At 41.8% G+C, this 21,408-nt stretch overlaps 1 protein-coding gene across 9 annotated transcripts in view; it reads right to left on the bottom strand.

Annotated features, from left to right (window-relative positions):
* The window catches only part of NLGN4X (neuroligin 4 X-linked), a 280,633-nt gene that overhangs the window by 223,624 nt on the left and 35,601 nt on the right, over positions 1-21,408 (bottom strand). The window lies entirely within an intron of this gene.

Here is a 21,408-nt window from a genome sequence, read left to right as displayed (position 1 = left end):
TAATTAAATATATACACGTTTTCAAACATATATACTTTACATCCAAACTAATAATATACCCGTGAAGTGTGTGTATCTCCAAACTAACCCACTGAGACATGAAGTTCCCTAGGTTCCGAATTACACGTTCTCTATTCCTTGTAACCCCCCAGAGTGTCTTCTCCAATGCCCTTTGTGTTGTGGACAATCAATAAAACCTATTATGTGTGATGCTAATTGTCCATTTCCAGAGACATGGTTCTAAGCATGAGCGCTCTGAAGAACAGGAGATTCAAATACACACTGAAGGGCATGGAATACTTACTCCTCCAGTCATTAAATACCGGGGGTGCCAGGAAAATGTACACAAGTGGACACTTTGGTCAACGTGGCTCAAGCAGGAGTTCAACATCTCAAAAGTGTCTGGACGCTGATGGGAACCACTTTGAACACCTCTTGCAATTGGAGAAGTCACACGGGACTTGTATTCATCTTTTGTTATTGGTATATATTGAGCATTACAATTTTATTACAACTTTTTCCTTTCTTAAAATGTGTATACATTTTTTTGGCAGTCTGGAGCAATGGTTATGGACGTGTAGTCTGGCTTCCCAGAGTCAAACCTGGCTCTGACTTTCTCATCAGCACCACAGAGGAGGGTGTAAACCATCAATGCTTCCATTTTCTTACCTATAATATGGGCATAGTAACAGGATGTAACTCATGGATATCAAGCTGTGTGAGTGTGTGTGACTATACATACCCATATTTATACAGTACATGTAAACACATCTATGTATGTGTGGGTAAGTATACATAAATTTAGAACAAGTATCCCCAAAGAAACGCCAGCTAATTATACTTCCTGAGGTTCTACTAAATGCTTCCACTCTGATAAACATAAAGATACACCAAACAAATCCCCATCTGAATATAGCCTACATTCCAGCTAATGAGACCAAGCCTGTATTTAAATTAGTACAATTAAGCAAATATGTGGTCCGTGTCCTCCCACTCCCTTCTTTTTGGGACTCGGGGCTTATGCAAGGATGGATTTGGGATACAGCGTCTAAGACACGCCTTTAAAATTCTGGATTATGTACAGAGATCTGGGCCGAAAGGGTTCTGTAATACAGTAACAGAAGAGTGAAACATTGCAATTCGGGAATGTGAATACAAGCCTAGCAAGATTTACAGAAAGTGGGAAAGACGATACCAGTTAGGAATGTTCACATTGTCATAGTTACTTCCTCAGTGTTTACAGGTAATGCTAGACGCTGAGCAATGTCAGGTCAAAGACCATAGATGATTAATACTTGGAAAAGACAAGGGCTTCGGCAAAGGTTATTACACTAAAAGGAAGAAAAAGATGCAGAAGGAAGGCAGAAGGAACCTGTACAGGACAGGCAGAAAATAATGGCCCGGTCAGGTTTTAGGACATTCGCCTTAGTTCGCCTCCTGTGGGTCAGTTGTGGTAAACTCACTTGCACCACCAGCTCTATCACATCCCCAGGACAAACTTCCTATGGGCCCCCCAATCTAGCCCTGTGGGTGTTGCCTGTAGGACCTTCATCGTGAAGACATAGAGTCTTTGGACTGCTCTTTGAGAGAGCTGTAGAAAGCATTAGTCTTTGGCACTTTCAGTCGATTTCCACAACACCTTAACTTTAAGAGAAGGTTCTTAATAAAGAAAAAGAAAAAAAGAGTAGGTTCAGTTTCCGTGAAAAAAGACCAGTCTGTCCATAAACAGCACAGTTGGACCAAGAGTTCAGCTCAGACATGGTGGGACCTCGCCCCGTCTGACAGTGGGTGTGCAGATGGAGGGTTGGACAGTTGGGCATTCGGAGGTTAACGTGGAAAAGTACTGTGTACTTTTAAGTGGGAGATGACAAGAAGAATCACGTTGGGTGATAATAATAAGTGTGACTCTCCAGGTCTTTCATAACTGGCTTTGACACTGCTATTCATAGCCTCGACTAATGAACAGTGTGATGCCCAAAAAGAGAGAGCCTTGAGCACACTTCCTGAGTCTTCCTCCAGGACCCAAGGACCAGCTCAATCTTACCTAACCCCAGCGGGACTGCCCCACGTTTTGCCAGAAGCATGTACCCTATTTGCCTATGGGATCCTTCATCTTATAGGAAAGGCTGCTTCCTTTTATAGGGAAGACCCTGTGCTTGGGAAATGGTCAGAGTGATACACACTGATATTTTGCGCTCTGCTCACGAGCCACTAGTGGTAGAGAGTCCCTTAAAATGACAGGGTGACGTGCTTACACGGTGTAGGGCTCCAGGTTATTAACCAATCCTTTTGCCACAGTTTCTACTTCCTCATCAAGACTGTGGACAAGGAAAGTCAAGATCTTTCTTCAGTCTTGGCCCTACCACCTCCACCCATTCCCCAAAATGCTTGCTCTACAGTCCTCAAACAGGAATATTCATGCGTGAAAACAGACTCTTCCCCCCCAAGATTGAGACTCCAGAGAAAAGTCCAGAGAGGTTTCCTGTCTTGGGATTAGAACTCAACTGATATGAGAACTTCTATTTCTGGGAAATGACCAGGGCTTCCAAGATCTGCGGTAGAGTCAAGAGGCTTCCCTTAAAAACCTGCGTGTCTCACATTAGCTTGGGAAGGGAGGAGAATGACGCATATGGTTGAGGGAGGAAGGAAAGAATAAGTTCAAAGTCAAGAGACAGAATCAGGGTAAAGTCAAGAATACACAACAGGGCTCCGAGACATCTCCTTAAAAACCCACCTTCCACCCCGCACAAACATAAAACAGAGTAAAATTCGTCAAAATGAAATGTATTTTGCCAGTGACGGCAGTAAATGATATTCAGTAATAATCGTTCTTGAGACATTCAAGTTTTGAAACATAAAAGTAACAGAAAGATTCTACTCCACTAGATGCCTCACTTTATTTTTTGACACAAAAAGAATTCTCACACTCGACCCACTAAATTGTAGTCTAATTACTCTCACATCCCCCTTTGTCTGTAGATTCCTACATGCGAAGACAGGTGTTAAAAAGAAAATCGTAATAAAATAAGATTTAAAACTCGCTCCTCTACCCAGTTCCAAATTCAGAGGTTCTCTACGCAAGAGTCCACGACTGCCACACTCCCACTCATGGGTTCTGTAAACTATGATGGATGCGCAAAATCACGTTTTGTTTTTACTAAATGTGAACTGGAATTTAATCTTTGCTTCAGTTATGAATGTAGGTGTAACACACACATATGCAAACTCACACTTAGTAATATTAGAAATTCCTATAACTTTACCCCCAACAGAAATCAAATATATTTTCATATCAAATTAATGGTATTGTAGATATCTAAAAATACTGTTTCTAGTCACCACTATGTTGACCTTGTGACTCTTATGAGCCTCTTAATTAGATTTGGTTATTTAATACACAATAAAGAAGCACATATATATTTTTATGGCACATTGTAGAGAGATCTCAAGAACTATTTCAGTGAAACTTTTTATTCAAGTTTATCTCATTTTATGACTTAAAGTATTATTTTTAGAGAGGGTGCATATTTTTCACCAAACTGACAAAGGGGCCTGACACACACACACATTGCCCGGCATTCACGCTTCAGAACCCTTGACTACTTACTAAACTGTTGACACCACCTCCATTTATAGTGACCACCTCCTGGTGGGTGGAGCGAAGGTTACAGGATGGCTGTCTATTGGTAGATAAGATGGATGTGGTTGAGTGAATAAAGACCTCCTACTCAACAATCTCATACAAGGCTTTTCTGGCAGGTCTTCCCTCCCTTTGGAAGACCTGCCCTTAGCATAATTACTGCATGAGAACAAATGACACTTACCTCTACCTGGCGGTCTTGCTTTGTTCTAGTCATACCCTCCCCCTGGGCGCCTCTCCCCAGAGACGTTTGGTGGAAGCTGAGAGCAACTCAGCTTGGCTTCCCGAGAGGGCAAAGCTGTGGCCACATGACAAGGGACTCACGGGAACACTGGACCTTTTCTCACGCAGGAAATTAAACGTCTCTCTGTGCCACTTTGTACGGTTGTAAATCCGTTGCAAGGTGGGGTGTCACAGCCAAGACCAGAGCACCTCGAACCTCTAGAAAGGTTCTGGCAACCACAGGGCGCTTTCCTCTCTGAACCCACGCAACTTAAATGTCATGTCTAAATTTTGTAAATAAAGGACATTCGAATACGGATATACATGGCTTGCTAATCACAAATGCATCGAAAACCTTAGCTAATGTGAATTTCCACGCAAAAGACCGCAAATTAATGGAGTAACGCAACGGAACGTGTCAGAAGAAGTGAATTCATCTACCATTGGACGCTGTGTGCCAGGAGGGAGTCTCTACTCATTAAAGCCCCAGAGAATTCCAGAAAAGAAAAGAACCGATGGTGACATGCGTAACCCCATTGCTTCTCCATGCCTGTCCTCCCAACTCCCCATGCTCCATTTCTAAGAGAAAAATGTGACAAAGGCTCAGTGTTATATAAGCTCTTGCCTATTTCGTAACAAATGGCAAAATCCTGAACCTCTAAGAGGGTAGCTCTGTCTCGTGTCTGCCTTCTGACTTGTAACCTGTACCATGTCCCTTTTGAACCTCAAAACTCCCTCCTCCTTTGCTTAAATATATATGTGGGAAGATTTCTTTCTCCCAGTCACCTCATTCTGTACAGATAAGGATAGAAAAAGGTTGGTCTTTTTTTTTTTTTTTTTTTTTCCCACCACAGTAATCAGATGTCACAGATTTTTCTGCAATTACTGCTTTCCTTGGCTATTTTCAGACCTCCTATTAAGAGCTATTCTTTCACTCTGGCCTACTCCTCCTAACCCAATTAAAGCCAATTAAATCCTCTGCCATGATTGTTCTAGTTCCCCCATGTTTAATTATGCCTTAACCAGTCTGTTACTGCACGTTTTTTCCACTTGGCCCACCCCAAGCGTGGCACTGAGAAGATGCACGTATTTTATATACTCGTATACACAGAGGGGGACAAAACATGTACACACATTTTAACAAACAAAAAAACTGTATTAAAATTGTACTACTCAATATATACCGATAACAAAAAAATGAATACAAGCCACATTTGATTTCTGCAATGACAAGAGGTGATCAAAATAGTTCCCATCAGCGTCCAGACACTTCTGATGATGGCGAACTATATATATATAGTTAACATATATAACTGTTAACATATATAACATATATATATATATGATCTTGATGTTAAATTATTATGTGACAAATTATTATGTGACAAATTATTATGTGACAAATTCTCCCCAGTGGAACTCTAACAACAGTATGAGTGCCATTTTAAGACGAGGTTCCTAATGCAACTTCAAATCTTGGGGCACCACAGGCCGATTATACCAAAACGGTTTTACAACAACAAATTTGACGCTATTAAGTATGTGCTTTGAATTAATTGGGTCATTAGGAAAATACAGTGAATTTACGGAAGCCCAGATAGCTGGTTTCAAAGCGTATTAATAAACGAACTTTAGCATTTTCACTCTCTCTCATTCTTTCTTCCTCTCTCTCTCTCTCTCTCTCTGTCTCTGTCTGTCTCTGTCTCTCTCTCTCTCTCTCTCTCTTTCTGTAGATGCCTTCCCAAGATTATTACAAACTACATTAAAACCACAAGGCCCCTTCCAATGAGGCCATTTTGATGTTTCATTTTATGTCACAAATTAAGAGCTTGTAGAAATGCACTAAAGAACACCGAAAACGTATCAGCGTTAAGGGTATTCTCAAAGAGGAAAATCAGGAAGGCCAAACACATAACAGGTGAAGGGAAATCGGAAGGGAAGGAGAGAGGCAGGCATAGTTCTCCATCAGATGAATCCTTCTCATGGACATGGGATGTTTGCAGGTCACAGCAGGGGACCTCGAGGCATGACAGCACACAGCCGTCCCCAGCGGAGACAGGGAACAAATGAGTAAGTTCTACCAACACCAAGACTTTGAAACGCAGACGCAAGGATAAGATCAAGCCATGCAACTGTAAACGTCAGCACTGCCTGGGTTTAATGAGTTCGCTTGTCTAGGATAAACGTGACTCCTCCAAAATGCTTTTGTAAGCCACCGGCTTCTCCTTGAAAACTGGAGAGCTACGCCCCCTCTGACGTGTAGAGGGTGAATGGTGCATGGAAGAAACGTGGACTAGACTAGAGGGAAGAGAAAGTGTCCTACTGCTAACCACTGGTGTTTACTTAGGATCTTATTCCCCCTCAAGGCAGCAGCTTGGGAACGGCCAGATTGTAATGAAAGACAATTTGGCTCCAGTATAAGCATTCTCGACCACTCAACAAATCTTCGAGCTCATAATGATGTCCCTGGCCCTTGAGATAAAGGACCTCATGGAATGTGACCAGGAGCAGAGTGCAAGGAGCTGCTCCAAGAAGCCACTTACGATGACTGCCTGGGAAATGCAAACTGAGACACTAACATTTAATTCAACCTCGTGGGCAGTGACAGAAACAGCAGAAAGTGAAACGAGTACATCAGCACGGTACCAGTGAGCATGAACAATGGGCTTCCAGTACGACAGACAAAGCACTCCAAAACGGGAACATTCTGTAACTTCGGGGGGAAAAAAAAAATACAACCACCGGAAAATGGAAAGCTTTTGGAGAGAAGTGTTAGGTCATTCTTAACGGATTAGACAGTTTTTCTATAAAGAACGCATCAGGTGATGAAGAGAGTGACAAAGATGTCTCAATGGTCATCCCTATTTTTATTTTTAACGGAAGGCACTGTATCCAGGCGAAGGGGACACTGGATGGCATTTTCAATTAAAGCAATCCGACATGCTACTGTAAGTCCCTTGGGGACAACTGAACAATCTCAAAGCCCCAGCTGCACTCTGAACCAAGTAAGTCAGAATCTCTGGGGTAACAAGGCACAGGTTTGGGTATTTATAACACTCGCTAGGGGACTCCCATGGGCAGCTGAATTTGCAAAACCGGTGTTTTCGATCACGCTGTTCATGTCCACACATCATGCAATGCTCACGTTATTGTTTTTCTTTGGGGAAAAAATGGGTTTCGACAAACAAGACTCGCATGCAGGCTTAAAAGCCAAACTACCAGTATTGATTAAACAGAAACAATAGCATCCAACAGTGAAATCCTGCCCCAAGCTACCACCCCCACGCCCCACTCTATGACCACAACTGCCTCAGGAGGCAACACTGTTGTGTCTTTGAGCTTTTCTTCTCCAAATAGGCTCCATCACGTCCTAAACAGTAATTTATGCTACTTTCTCTCCATACGTCATCTGTAGATGTCACCTAGAAGTTATCTGTGGCCAACCACCAGCCTATCTGCCTAACTGCCCAATATCCTGATGACCCTATCTTGCTTATATCACTCTTCAGTGTTGGTATTTCTGGAATAGAGCAATTCATAGGCACTCTTGAACCACTGTGCTCTGATGACATCTCCTTTCTTGAGTAACCTCTTTTATCTGGAGACAAAGCAGCCCCAGATCTTAATTTTCATGCTTTCTGTGAACATACTGTTCAATTTTCCTAAATGCTCACTGTCATGCAGGGTGTCATGCGGGGCCTCTAGTCCTGCTCCCCACATAAGAACGCAGGCCATGGTGAGGCCAAAAAGGAACACCCACGGAGCCATAGGTAGGGGAGTCATACCACCATCGTCCCGCTGGCAGCTGGGCTGGAGACACAGGAAGCAGGAGCCACACAATCCATAACCCTCTGTCCACTTCTCTGCCAACCTATCTCACTTGCTAACTGCAATCCACAATCCACAATCCGCCCTTGCTAGCTCAGCTACGGCAGTTCTATCAGTGGCTAATGGCTAACTGGTAGCAGCTGACGGCCAACTAGCCACACCTGATGGCCACCTACTACCCGAGCCAGCACCTTTCCACATGACGCCGAGAGCCGGGAAACTGCTCTCTGGGGCTCTGTCCCCACACTCCCACAGAACTAAAAGCCCATCACAAATACTATTTCCACAGAGTCCAATGCTTCATTCCCTTTTCTTTTATCAATGTATTTTTGTCGTTTGGGGTCTCTCTCTAGGATCCTGTGTGTCCCATCTGCTGCTAACACTCAATGGGGGACACAATTCCTTTAGCTATCTTCTGTTACGTCCATGGTTTCTTGTAAACCATGACTTTCCATACGTTACTTATTCTGCTATTAGAAGGAACCCATAATCACACAGCTTGCTGAGAAAGAGTGCATGACGGGTAAATTTTTGGAAACACTGCATGAGTCGAAACATCTTTAGTCTGACCTCACATTGAAAATTTGATCAGGCCAGAGTTCTCTGTTGTCAGTTTTGGTAAAGACGTGGAAAGGCCTCCTGGCATTCTAACTGTTGATTATTTATGTCTCTCTCTCTCTCTCTCTCTCTCTCTCCCTCCCTCCCTCCCTCCCTCCCTCCCTTCTTCCCTCCCTCCGTCTCTCCTTATTTTCTCTCCAACCATTCTGAGGATCCCAAGCTCTTCAGGTCTTCTCTGTGTAACCTGAAATTTCTGGGTATTCTGAAATTTCTCAACAGTAGGCTTGAGAGTGTGTTTCACTGATGGGCATACAATGGACCTCAGATGCCTGGAAGCTTGCACCTTTCAGTGCTGGGGAAAGTTTATTTTTAAGTCATTTCTTCACCCTTTTCTATAACCACTGTTTAGATGACGAATTCCTACACTGAGAATTATTTTCCTTTTCTTTCTTGCATTCTTGCATGTCTTTCTCATCAAGCTTTCTCCACAGGAAATGTCCTATTTATTTTCCAATCTAATTTTTAAATGTGGCTATTCTGTTAATTTTTCAAAGGGTCAATATTTTGCCACATCTCCTATAAGTTATAGATCAGAAATTTTTTTTTCACGTTTTGTAGTTGGTGCTGTGTATGTTTCTTCCTTTTTTCTCTTGTTTCATTTGTTTGGATAGTCTATTGCAGGCTACCCTAGAATATATAGGATGTCAGCCTATCTTTTCTCATTTAAGAATCACCTCCGTGTGGATAGGCAGGGATCCTAGCAGGTGGATTTTTACACGGTGAATAAAGAATTTATTCCAATGACCTTCAAATGCTATTTTTGGAATTCTTTTCACTGTCAGTTCAGCTTCCCCCTAAGAAGGAGCGTGCAATACCTGTTTGTACAAGTGCAGGGGCTTTCAACCTTGGGGGAGGTGAGGGCGAGGAGGCGCCAACTTGCCATAACTATGCAAAATGTATGTAATCCCTACACTCAGTTCTCAGTCCAGTGATCCTCTAGCCACTACGTCGTTCTCTCCTGGGTTAAATTCCTCCAACATGAACTTCCTGTTTCCTCCGGGGTAGGTAGAATGACTGTACTTTGCCACACAGGATGGAACTCTATGGTCTAACAGAAGTTCAACTGAGCTTTGAGTTTTGGAACAGGTAAAAAATACATACATACATACATACATACATACATACATGTACTCAGGCTAACCTGGGTAAGAGAAACATGAAATTCTCCACCATCAAGGAAATAATTTATATGTAATACAAGGACCTGCATTAAACAAAAACTATCAAGAGAAATGGTAGGATAACATCAAATCATGCAGCCTTATCCACCTTGACTAAGGAGAATGCATCCCATGAAATAAAATTCATTACTTGGAATTAAATGCTTTTCAAAGTCATTTAATAAAGAGCTTCATCTAATGTTTTTTTTTCAGGTGCTATTTCATTATCTCCTGTCACAGATGCAATCATACACCATTTATTTGGGGGTTGTGTTTCATTTTCATCTGGCAAATCTGCATCCAATGCACCTACACTGACACTATTGTAAAATACGAAATAGGGCTAAAAGTGAACACTTATATAGACACAGAAGAGGGAACCAGGAGTCCAGGAGTGAGGGTGAGTACATGGAATGAATGTCAATATACATTTCCCAATATTCTGCTCGAAAGTTCCCTCCATTGATGTTGGCACTTTCTACCATTTTTCTCATGCCGTCAGTGAAAGCCCACAAGCTGTGTCTCTCCTGTCCATCACTTTTCTAAAGGGCTCAAAATGGCCACTAACGTCTCTCTTTGGCCCAGGTCTCTAATCTAAAATTGAGTAAGAATCTCTCTTTAAAGAACAGAACATCCGATGGAACTGACTGTCTTCAGGTGCCCCAACAAGGTCTACATGAACTCAACCAATATGCTGATACATCACTTGGTGGATGACCTAGAAGTATGCTCTGCTTAAAATTCAATGCTAGAAAAGAAGAAGGAAACATTGCCACCTCAGTCATTGGTATTTCCCACCTACGACTGTCTTGTTGAGCTGGCGGTGAGACTAAAATTAACCTTGGCTGGGAAAGCAGCCTATGTATTCAACCCGTTACCCTGCTTCTCAGTCTTCATTACTGTAGGGTGACAGGTGCAGAGATGACTTTGAAAAGTGTAGGAAAAAACCGATTAAATGCAGTTGCCTACCAAAGCAGAAGAATGCATTCCAGCTATTTTGCAATAACATCAGACACTACATTTATTCGAAATTACAATCTCATGCCCTTTTGTCTTTCATGTGAAATATATCAGTGATCCCTGATTAGTTCCATATTCTCCAGTTTGCAAACACAAACTCAACAGCATATCTAAATAGGATGCTGGGATTAACTTTCCAATTTTAGAATTAGATACACACAAAATTAAATCCCATACATTTTCCCCCAGAAGAGAAGGGAAGGTGAGGCAGGGGAACGCGGCAAAGATGTGGAAAACATTTACATTTGGAAAAAAAGAAGGAAAATGAAAGAGAAGTGGGTGTCCTTTTCTGTAATGCCAATGGTATATTTGTCAGGTTCTTTAAGCATTCAAAGGTAGAGATTTGCTCATCAGGCATGTGTGTCTCATGAATATAAATATGACACTGACAAGTTTGCTTTGCCTCCTACACCATCCCTACCCAGGCAACTGGTGTCAGGTGGCTGGTCTGCAGAGAAGCAGCCATGTCCTTACACCTCCTCTCAGTGGCTTGTGGCCTATACTAGCAACACCATCCTAAAAAGTAGGTGTGATTGATCCCTTTGGCAAACACGTTGCCACTGTCTTTGGAAGGATCATTTTGCTAAGTGCGTTCTCATTCACAATGCACACAATTGTTTGAAAATTCAAGCTAAGGAGCAGCTTCTTCCCTTTTACAGGAAGTGACAAAGTATATTCCAGCAGTCGCACTCCTTGGTAGCCACTGAAAGAAGCTGACAATTTATGTCCACACCAAAACCTGCACACGGGTATTTCTAGCAATGTTACTGACCACGCTAAAACCTGGAGGCAGCCAAGATACCCTTCAGGAGATGAGTCAACAAATGAACGGGGTTATATCCAGACTGTGGTATATTCTTCAGCACTAAAGAGAAATGAGATCTCAAGCCATGAAAACATATGACAGGGCCTTAAATGCATGTTACTAAGTGAAAGAACATGTACTGTGTGATGCAAACTCTGTGACATTCTGGAAAAGGGACAACTATTGAGAGAGTGAAAGTATCAGTTGTTGCCAGGGGTTTGGGGGGCAGAGGAGAACAGGCAGAGCACAAAGGATGTTAGGGCAGTGAAACTATTCTGTGTGATATTATAATTACAGCTATATCTCATTATATATTTGTCCACATCCATAGAGTATATACAACACCAAGAGTCTCTAATGGAAACCATTGCCTTTAGGTAATAATGACGTGTCCCTGTAGGTTCACATATTGTGACAAATGTGCCATCTGACGTGGGGCGCTGAAAACTACTCTTAATTTTAAAACACCAAAAAACAAAAAACTATCATATAATTAAAAAGTAAAAATTCATTCAAATAAACGAAGCAGTCATGTCCCCCCAGAAATCAGCGTCAGTTTGGAGGCATTAAAGGACGTGCCAACAGAGTTCCAGGGTGAGCACACGGTTTTCCTGTTTACTCCACACAGCCATCCCACGGGACCACACCGCTCCCCATTTTACAGAGAAAGAAATGGTTTAAGAAGTCGAGATAGATTCAACATAACAGAGGCAATGCCATTTTCACACCCTACTTTTTTTTTTCTTCCTAAAGCGTGTGCTCTTAACCACTATGATATTAATAATGTCTTCCCGGTATTATGGTATTTTTGTAGCGGTGATAAAATGATTAACCAATAAAAGCCTTCTGTGTTAATTGAGCTGTAAATTTTCTGGTGCCTCTTACCACCCTTCGAAGTTAAAAGAGATCTGGCAGCGTCCATATAAAGAGCTTGCTGACTTCAAATCAATCACCCGTGATTTAATTGTGTTCTTAAAATACATCGGCAGAATGGAATCTTTTAAATAAAGTTGTGAGCCTCCAAACAAAACTGTTAGTGAGAATGCTTCCTTTCATTTTGCGGAGACAGTATGTGCAAGCTCATGTAACTGATAAACTCATGTCTGCCTCCAGGAACAAAGTGCTTGCAAAGCCACAACGAGGGGCTTTGCAATAAACCCTGGGCATTGCATTCCCTGCACAGCCCGAGTTTGGATACTCATCCGTTGACTTCGTGTCCTCTCAGTGTCTACCCCTAGACAATGCACAGGACATGTCTGCCTGACTTGTTGGCAGAATCAAAAAGAGCCATGACCACGAAGAAAAGTTTGAAATCTGCGACGCAACCAATACATGTGTCATTATTCGAGTGGGCTGAGATTGTTTCCATAACTCATGCAAAACGGAGGGAACTTGATTTGGACAGGACGGGCAAAGACACAACATCAGCTCAACCTTTTGATCTGAGTGAAGAGAGGTCGTACTAGACACTAATTACTGAAAAACACCCAACTGCTGATTCTGGCATGACTAAAGGGGAAAAAAAAAAGACACCTTTTGTTCACAAAGATTACAAACCATTAATATAACCAAGGGTAAAGGATAAAGTTTCAGGTCATGTCGTCGGCCCATCAAGATTATTCCAGACACAAAAGACTGGAGTGTCCTAATATTAACCATCTCCTGTGAGTATCAGAGTTTTGAGTAAGTCATTTTCTTAAAAAAAAAAAAAAGAAAAGAAAAGAAAAGAAAAGATAGTCAGCTAAACTTTAGATACTGCTCCTTATGTAACTCTGGGGGCATTCCTAAGAGGAGGGAAATCTTCATGCCGCAATAATAGAACGTGTATGGGGGCACCTCGGCCTGACGCGTGGCTGAGAGTGAGCTGACTGACATTCAATGTCCCAATCTGACCAGGGCTCAGCTCACACAGGGCTGTCACTCATTTCAGTTTCCCCAGGAGTGACCGCTTACCACCTGAAGCCTGACCTCTCAAGCCTGTCAGTTGGAAGGAGCAAGTGCTTCTTTTGGCTCAAACTCAACTTCACATCACAGGGGCACCACCAGAGTTCAGGTTCGAGACAAGCGCCAAAAGAAGACGGAGAAGGAAGTGGCTCGCTTGTCACTTACACGGCTGTGACGTGGGGTCTCTTATCCTTTCTTCCTTTCTCAGAACATTTCCTTTTTACTCCCCATCACCTGAGAGTTACGATGCTGAGGACACAGATAGCAGCTACCTCTTTACAGCACGTCAGAAATAAGTACCTTAACGTCCTCGGAATAAGAAGCTTTCAAGTTTTTAGGAAATCCACCTCATGTGTGTCACGTTAGGAAATAAGTTCTATTTACAAAGTCTTGCAAAACAAGAAACTTATGAGAAAACAAAAGTGCTAACAGCATTTCCACGTGAGAGAGCCCGAAACGAATGTTTTCTATGTGAAACGACACCCAACTACCAATTAAAATTAAAGCGTCCGAGCACAATGTTGGACATGACCGTTTATCGTAGACAACTACCATTAAATGTATCCATTTATTCTTTGTAAACACAGAAGGTAACAGCAGAACTGTCATAAGAAAACAAATATATCTCTGGCTAGGACATTTCTCAAACACAACACAACACAACAAAACAAAACACAACGAGATCAGAGCTGCTATAAACGCCCGTTAAAGCCATTTTCCACATAACCTTTGGAAATCCTACATTGATGACAGCATTTTTTTTTTTAATGTTCACTTTCATTTCTTGATGTTATTTTGAAAGCATTACTTCTCCGTGTGTTCCCTGGAGCAGAGTCATATCCACCGGCACAAGGTTATCAGCTCATTTCCACCATCCTGTCTACATTTTTCTTTAAATAAAATGAAGGTGAAGCATTCTTGGGGGAAAACAACATTGCATTAGGAGGTACCGATATTTCGCTTCTCTCCCTCAGTGCAACAGCAACAATATTTGTTTGTGCTTTGGATGGAATTTGATTCTCACCTTCCTGGGTACATCAAGTGCTCTCGGGACCAGAGGATGGCCCAGGTAGTTTGGAACAAGTGCCCTCTTTTGGCGACTGTCTGCATGCTAATCAGTCTTAGCAGAAGACACTGAGAATACTCAAGGGGTTATGAGTTCTTCAGGAATGTACCATAATGTGCCTGAACACATGGATACATGTCCTAGGAAACGAATACAAATAATACATTCATGAGATGAACTACAAAGTAATTAAAGAATCTCTAAACACCGTCTCAGGCTCTATTCTCTTATCATATTAATTCAATCAACAATGTTTGACCAGGGATGGCACTGCATGAAGGGGGTGGTGGGTACAGTCATACAAAATATCTCCGACACTCAAGGGTTATTTTTGTGTTTGGGAGAGAAGTCAAGACATGTAAGTAAACAGGCAGAGGGAGGTTATCATGGATGCGACTCCTTTATTAAGTCAAAACAAGTGAGGAGGACGCTTCCCTGAGAAGTGACGTGCGGGCGAGTGTGGAGTCACAAGACCGAGGCGAGTGTTTCAGGAACTCGGCTCCAGGGAGAAAGTTCAGCTAAGGATGGGGCAAGTGCAGCTAAGTGCAGGAGACACGGAGGTCTGACACAGAACCCTCCAGGTTCTGGAACGTTATGACTGGTTCTCCTGGCCCTCACGATGACAAGATCATAGCGTACTAAGTGTCACTGGCTGATGAATGCCCCCAAAGCCATCCACTTCTGCTCCCCCGATTCCCTGGAAATATATAACCTTCCACGGCAAAGGACTTTGTGATTAAATGTCTCCAGAGGGAGAGCTGACGCTGGGTTGTCTGGGGGGAACCCACTGTAATTACAAGCTCCTTAAAGGATGAGGCAGAAGACAGAGCAACAGATGTGATAAGTGGAGCAGAGACAGGAGGTGATGTGACATGGGAACAGGAGCTACGGGATGTCAGCAGCTTTCTAGAAGCTGCTAAAGACAAGCAAATGGACTGCCCCCTAGAGCTTCCAGAAGGAACCAGCCCTGCGGACGCTTCCGTTTTTGCCCCAGACGTCGGACGTCCAGAACTGTGGCTATTACCGTGTGCTGTTCAAAGCAGTAAGCTTGTGGTCGTTTGTTAAGGCAGCTATAGAAAATTAACACATTGGGGAAAGAGTAGAAAGTAAGGAAAAGAAAGTGTAACTACTTCTTCAAGAATACAGCACAGGGAATATAGTCAATAATACGGTAATAACTGTATAGTGTCAGATGGGGACTAGACGGAGCAGGGGATCACTTCATAAGTTATATTGTATAACCGCTATATTGTACGTCTAAAACAAATATAATATTGTATGTCAACTGTAACTGAATTTTTAAATATTTTTAAAAGAAAATAGAAGACGAAGATTGCAGACATAAGCATAGGCCTGCAGAAGGGTACCTTGCAGATGTTAAAGACGACAGACATTGGGTTTCTAACTACAGGGACCCTAAAGAAATAAGTCGATGTTAAAAATTCTCAGTAAGAACCTACTGGAAAACCTTGGTGACAAAGTGTTTACTATCAGAGAGAGAGTTTGCTTTCTAAGCCCTGGAAAGTCCAACCATTTTGAAATTTCGTTCCAAAGCAGTTTAGCCCTTTCAATACAAAACAGAATTATTCCAATTTCTCTTTCAGACAGAAGATCAATTAATTGAACTTCAACTGCACTGAAACAAGATGGCCTCATCGTTAAACATGACTTCAGATGCTGTCTGTGCACTTTGAAAGGCAATGAGCAGAAACTGACTGTATCCTTAAGTCAGTCCAATTCTGGTCAGAGATGCTGGAATCCCAACTCATTCGGTGCCAGTTTGTTTCTTTAAATATTTTTTCTTCAAATGGTTTGATGCTACATCATTTCAAAGACCAGTTCTAAGACTCTATGATTTTAAAAATTCCTAAAACAGTACTGTGATTGCACTTAAGTAAATGCCTACACTATAATCTGACATTTCCAAGTATAAAATAATAAATGGCAATTATTTAGCTCTCTCCCCGCATTAATTGATATTTGAGCATGTATTTGGTTTAGCTATTTTTTAAATGCAACTCAGGGTATCTTATCGAAATAATTAAATTAGTTGAGCTTTTTAATTAACTAATTATTTTATAAAAGGCTAAACGTAAATACTAACAATGACAGAGACCAAAAAAACACCTGCTATGAAAATTTAAATCTGTACCTGACATGGTTCCCATTGTAAAGTTGACCTTCATGACAACTCTGTGACTTTTGAAGGGTAAGAAATATCCCAAATGTAGGGTGGCTTCTCCTGCATCCGATACCATTTGCTTATTACCGGGCCAGATTATATACGGTAACCTTCTTCCCAGAACAGGATAATATAAAGAAGCCAATCCATTTACCACTAGAAGGACAAGCGAGAGACTACACATTCCCCAAGGAGGGCTTAAGTTTTGTGTGGAATGGACAAGGAAATATAGCAGGTAAAACTGTAGTCCATTTCGAAGCCGTAATTACAGATAAGTCGATGCTAAAGAGTTTATATTCTTCTGTGCATATATAAAAGATGAGAAAAAATACCAGAGAGGGGGGAAAATCTCTACAACCAGCACTCCTTTGCATCTGAGTTGCTATTACTTGTAGGAAAAAAATGTCGTAAGTCACTGCATTTATTTTCTTCCTCCCCCCAGGTTCACAAAATTCAAGGAACTAAATAATACCTACTCCTCTCTGGCTGAAATATTTGGTTTACTGACACGTAACTGAATAATGGGCCAGAATAACTTCACTTTCTCCATCCAAGGGTAAAGCTTCACAAAACGTTGTCTGCACAATGAAGGCAACTGCGTCTCAAAGCTTGCTTGGTCCTCTCTTGGCCAATATGCAGGGATGCTTCAGGTACGGGATGCAAACTCACATCACCCAGGCTCACTGCCTTCACTTCTCAGCTGAAGGGACAGGAGGAGGAAAGAGGACCGGTCCAATGTCACTAGCCCACTTTGCAGGTCAGCCATGACTCGGCTTTCCGGCTGCTGGCTTCCAGGAACAGGAAGTGCCTACCCCTCTTCCTGTCAAACGACTGAGCTGCACACATGAACCTATCGTCAGCCAATGTTTACGCAGTCCCTCCCACATGCTGTGCTGTGATGGGCACTGGGTGAGTCACACTTCTCTACGTAAATTGCCAACAGCATACAAAGGAGGACACTGCAAAAGTTCCCGCGAGGGAATGGTAACCGCTGTGCCAGCCCAGCGCAAACAATTTTATGTGGATTAGGGTACATGTAACCTCACTGAACTCCTCAGTGTCAAACCCACCCCCATCACCCTATGTCTTAAATAAATTTATACTTAGGAACACAAAGGGAAATGTTTCAGCAGTCACTGTGCAAAGGAAAGGAAGTAGGACATATTAAAGGAAGATTGTTAGACAAAACATCCTTACTCATCTACAACAGAAATATGTGTTGTTAATATTTACTACAGGCGACATCCAACAACTTGCCAGAGAAAGATCAAACAATTCTATTTCCTGTGGCTATTAATTACCTATTTCAAGGAAGCATGCTGAGTTAGAATCACCTTGCTCTTAAATTCACACACACACACACACACACACACACACACACACACACACACATCAGTGAGCTCCCTGGTTTGGACGGTAAAAATGCACCTCATTAAAAATCGGTGAGCAGAATAAAAAGCAAAAATCGCTTGTGCTTAATCAAGCATTCCATTCCTCTAGATCATGAAACAAATGACTGGGGCATGACAAAAACCTGTCAAGATGGTTCCCCACGGTCAATCTGCCTAATTATGAAACTTATTCCTCACAATCACAGAATAACTGCAGTCTGTCATGAGAACAGCCAGAGACGACACGTGCTAATCAGCATCTGCCAGCTGGCATCACATTTGTCTCATGCGGGAGGTGGTCTTCAGGACGCCCTGGTGCATATAAATGTCACATGTACAATTTCAGGGGGATCTAAGACACCATTCAACCACGCAGCCTAGATTCTAGCTTCTAAACACCTGCTCCGTGTTTAAAATATTGTAGGGAGTGCACTAATAAAATTCCTAATATGAAAGCATGTACATATGGACTTTGTTATAAAACTGGGTTATATATTAATATTTATTATTAATGTGGAGATCCAAGATATTCACCACGAACTACCCTCCCAGCCCACAAAGAATCGTGTCGCGCCCTAAAGTACGAAAGGGTTGACAACGTCATAGTAAAAGGTCAAATCAGCATTTTAGGCTTGGCAGGCCACGTGGTCTCTGGTGCAAAGATTCAGTTCTGGCATTGTGGTGTGAAAGAGCCGCAGACAAAATGTAAATGCAAGCATGTGGCTGTTCCAAGAAAACTTTACTTACAAATCCAGGTGACAGGTGGGGACTAGATTTATGGGGACGGGGGAATCACTGTGTAAATTATATAAATGCTTAACCGCTATGCTGTACACCTGAAATTAATACAATATTAAAGGTCAACTCTAGTTAAAAAAAAACAAAAACCGGAGGTGCCAAAAAAATGTACACAGGTGGACACTTTGGTCAACATGGCTCAAGCAGGAGTTCGCCGTCATCAGAAGTGTCTGGAAGCTGATGGGAACCACTTTGAGCACCTCTTGTCATTGCAGACGTCACACGTGACTTGTATTCATCTTTTGTTATTGGTATATATTGAGTATTACTATTTTAATACAGTTTTCCTTTCTTAAAATATGAGTATTTTTTTGACATCCTGGTATATAGTCAGAGCATAGGGAATAGGGTCAGTAATATTGTAATAACCATGTACAGTGTCATATGGGTAGACTTGTTGGGGGGTTATCACTTTGTGGGTGTGTAAATGTCTAATCACTATGTTGTTTTGTACACCTGAAACTAATAATTTACAAAAGCATAAAAAACCAAAAGCAGGTGACTTTCCCACCAGCCACAGCCAGCTCCCCTTGCAGTAAGATGTATCATGGTCATTTACTCAGAATTCACTTATGTCCTCCAGTCATCAAACAAAATTAGCTTATGCATAAAACTTATGAATCGTGTAAGATCATCTATTTAACTAGACATACTTGATCTTTTTTTTCCCACTCTGAAATATATCCTTTTGGTAGAAAATAAGTATTAAACGAGAAACAAACAGGCAGTATAGTATTGGTACAAGCAAAAGATCATGGGTTTGGGGAATATGCAAAAAGAAAAGCACCAAGAAGGCCCAAGAACAAATTACTTATATTATTTTATTTTTCCATTTGTATTGCATATATTTTTTTATTTTTTATTATTATTATATTTATATATTATTGTAATTAAGTCTCTACCTCAGTTGCTGCACTAAGCTGATTAATATACCCACTCTGTGTCCCCCTAAATTACAAAAGGGACACAGAGGGTCACATGGATAATGTGCTGAAAACTAAACAGAGTATAAACAAAGCATCTCAAGGTCAAGGTTAGCAGACCCTAGGAGAAGCCTGATCACCAGTCTTCAATATCCTGTTAATTTACTTCCATATAATAATACTTCCTGATTTCTGGTTCACCCCTGATCCCTACACTTAGAAATGAAAAATTACGGTGTCAGGAGAACAATGGAAGGCAGTTTTCTTGGCCATCAGTTTTAAATTGAATTAAGCCATTCTTGGGACAAAATAAGGGAATTCCTCACATCAGTTCACCAAGATCTTCCCAGACAACTACAAAAATCCACTGCAAAAAATGTTCTTTTAACAGGTGACCCCAAACCAGAAAGAGTCAGTCAACCCTGTATAGAAAATTTGATGAAAAGGGCCTCCGTTGAAGTTTTCAAGTAGACCTCAGGAATAGACTTCAGGAATCTTCTGTGTTCCCTAGGCAGCTGTTTTTTCTTCGTTTGTAATCCTAGATCCTTCACAGTGAAAAAAGAAACGAATGCATGCCTGTCCATTCTTTAACACATCAGAAACCCCATCACCAAGAGGTAGCTACTTAGCAGCAGACCCACATTACAACTAAAATGCCCCAGTTCACAGGTCCATGTGTTTTTCTACGAAACCGGGCACCACTCGTAAGTGACCACCACTGCGATTTGTGTCTTGAGAATACGGGGGAAGGAAGAGTCTTTCATCATTAGTTTTGCATCCAGTCAAGCCATCCTGGGGATACAATATGGGAATCCCCAACGTTGGATCATGCCTCATTAACGGCTACCTTTGAATTTTCCCCCCCAAAGCATCACCCTCTTTGGGGAGGGCGTGAGAGTCTTGCACAAACATTCTGAGAATGGCCAGTGGTTTCCACTGTGGATCGAGCCTAAATGCATATGGTAAAGAGAATAATAAGAAGTCTTTCGCGAGTCTGGCCGTTCTCATTTCCCTCCCCTGATGGTGCACTTTCTGTAATGTTCCCTTTGGGTTTCGTAACGGGAGCTGTCATATTCTGAGTGCTGACTCCTCCACAGCTCCCAGCCTGATGCAGACCGATTAAGGCCGCTTCTGCTTGGAACTAGGGCAGCCTGATTATATTAAACGAAGTGCTCCTTGCACTGTGGCTACTAAAATGATTACAACCAACCAGGCTGCACTGGGTTTGCTGTTCCAGAGGCTGGTTACGTGAGAAGGAAGATAAATGCTTCCGAGACTTCATGCATCGGGCATGTATATTTATGCTGCTCCACACGGACAAAAGACAAAGAACATTTAAACAAAAGAAAAACCGTCGCACGATTCCTAAGACAAAGGTTATTGACGTAATGTGCTGATATTGATTATTTAGCTGTATGTGCCGATAAGAAATACGTGTGTATATCGAATCCCTTCGATGCAATAGACCCACACAAGGTAAAAATAGCAAACAGTTGATCACGTGTTTTCCTAACTATGATTACCTTGCAAACTTGCATGTTAGTGACAAAAATAGGGACAGCATTAGTCTTTCTTTATTAATTAAAAATTATCTTTGAAAAAACAAGCTAGCATTTTTTTGTGTGAGAGCATCTATACAGAGGAGTTTAAAAATCAAATTTGTAGAAAACACGAGTTTAATAACGGACGCGACCTTGTCAATCTTCTAGAATTCAGAAAAGCTACAGAAGTTTGTTAAAGATTTGGAAATCACGTGGTCCACTGTAAAAAGATGTTCAAAAGCCGTTTGCGGTCTAAACGTTGACAAATGA

Source organism: Rhinolophus sinicus, chromosome X, assembly GCF_036562045.2.
Source record: "Rhinolophus sinicus isolate RSC01 chromosome X, ASM3656204v1, whole genome shotgun sequence".
NCBI classification, from domain to species: Eukaryota; Metazoa; Chordata; class Mammalia; order Chiroptera; family Rhinolophidae; genus Rhinolophus; species Rhinolophus sinicus.
The sequence above is the reverse complement of the archived record's forward strand: the minus strand, read 5'-3'. Positions and strand labels throughout refer to the sequence as shown.